At 56.9% G+C, this 4,450-nt stretch overlaps 3 non-coding genes across 3 annotated transcripts in view; all 3 read left to right on the top strand.

Moving 5' to 3' along the window:
- The first annotated feature begins 1,821 nt into the window (after positions 1-1,821).
- Positions 1,822-3,740, top strand: LOC124559428. The gene has a single exon (XR_006968887.1). It is a non-coding gene; the product is annotated as a small subunit ribosomal RNA (ribosomal RNA).
- A 352-nt stretch (positions 3,741-4,092) lies between these two features.
- On the top strand, positions 4,093-4,247 carry LOC124559427. The gene has a single exon (XR_006968886.1). It is a non-coding gene; the product is annotated as a 5.8S ribosomal RNA (ribosomal RNA).
- Positions 4,248-4,435: 188 nt separating this feature from the next.
- The window catches only part of LOC124559429, a 4,222-nt gene continuing 4,207 nt past the window's right edge, over positions 4,436-4,450 (top strand). The window contains exon 1 of the ribosomal RNA XR_006968888.1: positions 4,436-4,450. This exon is cut by the window's right edge and continues 4,207 nt beyond it. This is a non-coding gene — a ribosomal RNA (large subunit ribosomal RNA).

Below are 4,450 nucleotides of genomic sequence, written 5' to 3' on the forward strand. Positions count from 1 at the left end.
TTGGGCCTTAACCCAACACACGTTGGGCCTTAACCCAACACACGTTGGGCCTTAACCCAACACACGTTGGGCCTTAACCCAACACACGTTGGGCCTTAACCCAACACACGTTGGGCCTTAACCTGCTCTGTAATTGTCATACGACGCGTTAAATTAGTGTGGTGTTGCCTAACTGCAACCCCCGCAATATAGTTTGCTACTCGCACTGCCTGGTCCCCAGAGTATCGCTTCATGTTAAACACCTTGCAGCTATACACTGTAATGCGGATGGCAGCAGGACGTACATGCTCAATGCCCTTCGCAGTTGTTCATTGGCATTTGCATGGCGAAGCACAGCCTACGTTGTGGTACGGCGTGGTGTCAACTGTCCGCTGATGTTGTACGTCCAAATCACACACTGTACTGCACATTGGTCCTCATGTACTGAATGATACATCGTGGTACATGTGTGACCGTACCACGACTGCGCCAACAACGGCGAACCATACGGTCCAAATATTGTGCACTCAGCTACGTGTCGTCTCCCTATAAGAGCTGGATTGCAGTATGGTATGCCGTGGATGGCGATCAGCATGAGCCGTCTGTTGATGTAGTGGCGCGTGTTGTCAGACGTAGTCGTCTCTTCTCACACACCGTGATAGCATGGTGCACTGCGTTCCACATCTGCGACATGCGACAGAGGCCGGTTGACAGTCGTTCGCGCAATGGACATCGCATACGTACGGGGGCCACCTTCCACGTGTTCGCGAAGCGTGCACATGTTGTTGCGTGTATGTGGGCAGACATAGTGTGTCGTGACACCTGACACAGGCATGCAACAATCGTTGAATTTGCAAATGGCGATGGACGTCTACGTTTGCTGGTGACGTTACGCAAATGAACAACTGGTAAACGGTTGTGGTGCGGTTGTTCCTCGCTAGAGGTGAATCAGTGATGGCGACGATCGGTTGAGCTACCAACCGGTTGTTTCAGCGATACCCACCATGCCCACGAACGTGAATGGCATGTGGGGTGTGAAGCGATACGCGGCGGTGGCTGGGTGGGACCGTCCCCGGCCGGTGAGGGGGGGCCTCCCGGCGTGCTGGCCGCGCGGTGCGTGGGCGCACGCGCTACAGCCGGCTGGTGGGGGCGGCCAGTGGCAGGCGCGCCGGCCGACGGAGGCGGCAGGCGGCGCAGCTGCGCGCCGGCGCACCCTGCACGCGGCGCCGTGCGGCCAAAGTAGGTCCTCGCGGGCCCGGTGCGAAGCGCGGTGGACATCTGCAGTGTGCTGGTCCGATTGAGGACTGTGTGCGCTGAGGATGCGCCGCCGCCCGGCGCTCGGCGCCGCGACGCCGTCTGCTGCTCGGTCGCCTCTGCGGTTCTCGCAGGTGGTTTGTATCGCAGCTGTGCGGACGTGTTGGCGCGTGCGCTGTGCTGGGAGAGTTCGCTTCGGCACCCAAGTGGGGCTTTTGTCCTTCTGTGGCGCTGGCGTTGGAGCTGCCGGCCACCGTAGGTGGCGCGTTGTTGTCTCCCGCCGGCAATGCCACGACAGCACGCTCCCGGGCCTCTGTCGGCAGCGGGCAAGCTCAGTTGGGAGCACGGGTGGTCGCACCTAAAGCGTCTACTCGCCAAACTCCGGGCGATTGCGCCTCTCTCGAACCCGACCAAGTACTTAGGACGGCGCTGCGCGCCGCCGGGACCTGAGAGGGTTTCGAGGTGTATTGTGCAGGGGAGCTCAGCCTCCTCCTGTTTGCAGAATAATTGAGCGGACGCTTGCGTGTTCGCGCGGGCCCCCGGGACACACTCCCGGGCGGCCGGCTGCTCAGCTCTAGTTGACGCAGCTCCCTGGTTGATCCTGCCAGTAGTCATATGCTTGTCTCAAAGATTAAGCCATGCATGTCTCAGTACAAGCCGCATTAAGGTGAAACCGCGAATGGCTCATTAAATCAGTTATGGTTCCTTAGATCGTACCCACGTTACTTGGATAACTGTGGTAATTCTAGAGCTAATACATGCAAACAGAGTCCCGACCAGAGATGGAAGGGACGCTTTTATTAGATCAAAACCAATCGGTCGGCTCGTCCGGTCCGTTTGCCTTGGTGACTCTGAATAACTTTGGGCTGATCGCACGGTCCTCGTACCGGCGACGCATCTTTCAAATGTCTGCCTTATCAACTGTCGATGGTAGGTTCTGCGCCTACCATGGTTGTAACGGGTAACGGGGAATCAGGGTTCGATTCCGGAGAGGGAGCCTGAGAAACGGCTACCACATCCAAGGAAGGGCAGCAGGCGCGCAAATTACCCACTCCCGGCACGGGGAGGTAGTGACGAAAAATAACGATACGGGACTCATCCGAGGCCCCGTAATCGGAATGAGTACACTTTAAATCCTTTAACGAGTATCTATTGGAGGGCAAGTCTGGTGCCAGCAGCCGCGGTAATTCCAGCTCCAATAGCGTATATTAAAGTTGTTGCGGTTAAAAAGCTCGTAGTTGGATTTGTGTCCCACGCTGTTGGTTCACCGCCCGTCGGTGTTTAACTGGCATGTATCGTGGGACGTCCTGCCGGTGGGGCGAGCTGAAGGCGTGCGACGCGCCTCGTGCGTGCTCGTGCGTCCCGAGGCGGACCCCGTTGCAATCCTACCAGGGTGCTCTTGAGTGAGTGTCTCGGTGGGCCGGCACGTTTACTTTGAACAAATTAGAGTGCTTAAAGCAGGCAAGCCCGCCTGAATACTGTGTGCATGGAATAATGGAATAGGACCTCGGTTCTATTTTGTTGGTTTTCGGAACCCGAGGTAATGATTAATAGGGACAGGCGGGGGGCATTCGTATTGCGACGTTAGAGGTGAAATTCTTGGATCGTCGCAAGACGAACAGAAGCGAAAGCATTTGCCAAGTATGTTTTCATTAATCAAGAACGAAAGTTAGAGGTTCGAAGGCGATCAGATACCGCCCTAGTTCTAACCATAAACGATGCCAGCCAGCGATCCGCCCGCAGTTCCTCCGATGACTCGGCGGGCAGCCTCCGGGAAACCAAAGCTTTTGGGTTCCGGGGGAAGTATGGTTGCAAAGCTGAAACTTAAAGGAATTGACGGAAGGGCACCACCAGGAGTGGAGCCTGCGGCTTAATTTGACTCAACACGGGAAACCTCACCAGGCCCGGACACCGGAAGGATTGACAGATTGATAGCTCTTTCTTGATTCGGTGGGTGGTGGTGCATGGCCGTTCTTAGTTGGTGGAGCGATTTGTCTGGTTAATTCCGATAACGAACGAGACTCTAGCCTGCTAACTAGTCGCGTGACATCCTTCGTGCTGTCAGCGATTACTTTTCTTCTTAGAGGGACAGGCGGCTTCTAGCCGCACGAGATTGAGCAATAACAGGTCTGTGATGCCCTTAGATGTTCTGGTTCTGGGCCGCACGCGCGCTACACTGAAGGAATCAGCGTGTCTTCCTAGGCCGAAAGGTCGGGGTAACCCGCTGAACCTCCTTCGTGCTAGGGATTGGGGCTTGCAATTGTTCCCCATGAACGAGGAATTCCCAGTAAGCGCGAGTCATAAGCTCGCGTTGATTACGTCCCTGCCCTTTGTACACACCGCCCGTCGCTACTACCGATTGAATGATTTAGTGAGGTCTTCGGACTGGTACGCGGCATTGACTCTGTCGTTGCCGATGCTACCGGAAAGATGACCAAACTTGATCATTTAGAGGAAGTAAAAGTCGTAACAAGGTTTCCGTAGGTGAACCTGCGGAAGGATCATTACCGACTAGACTGCATGTCTTTCGATGTGCGTGTCGTGTCGCGCAACACGCTACCTGTACGGCTCGCAGTAGCCGTGCGCCGCGTGCGGAACCACGCGTGCTTCTCAAAACTAACGCCAATGTTGTGTGGTACGAGCGCTGAAGCGCTGGAGCGGCTGGCCTGCGGCACCTGGCGCCTGGCGCCGGTTTTGAATGACTTTCGCCCGACTGCCTGTCCGCTCCGGTGTGGAGCCGTACGACGCCCATCGGCCGTGAGGCCGTTGGACACAGAACGCTTGAACAGGGGCCGCCACACGCCTACGTCCCGCCTATGCAACTGTCTTGAAAGAGACAGTGGAAACTAAGAAAAAGATCACCCAGGACGGTGGATCACTCGGCTCGTGGGTCGATGAAGAACGCAGCAAATTGCGCGTCGACATGTGAACTGCAGGACACATGAACATCGACGTTTCGAACGCACATTGCGGTCCATGGATTCCGTTCCCGGGCCACGTCTGGCTGAGGGTCGGCTACGTATACTGAAGCGCGCGGCGTTTGCCCCGCTTCGCAGACCTGGGAGCGTCGCGGCCGCCTGTGGGGCCGGCCGCGCCTCCTTAAACGTGCGATGCGCGCCCGTCGCCTGGCGGTTCGCATACCGGTACTTACTCGGTAGCGTGCACAGCCGGCTGGCGGTGTGGCGTGCGACACCTCGTACAACGACCTCAGAGCAGG

Source organism: Schistocerca americana, unplaced genomic scaffold, assembly GCF_021461395.2.
Source record: "Schistocerca americana isolate TAMUIC-IGC-003095 unplaced genomic scaffold, iqSchAmer2.1 HiC_scaffold_1042, whole genome shotgun sequence".
Classification (NCBI taxonomy): Eukaryota; Metazoa; Arthropoda; class Insecta; order Orthoptera; family Acrididae; genus Schistocerca; species Schistocerca americana.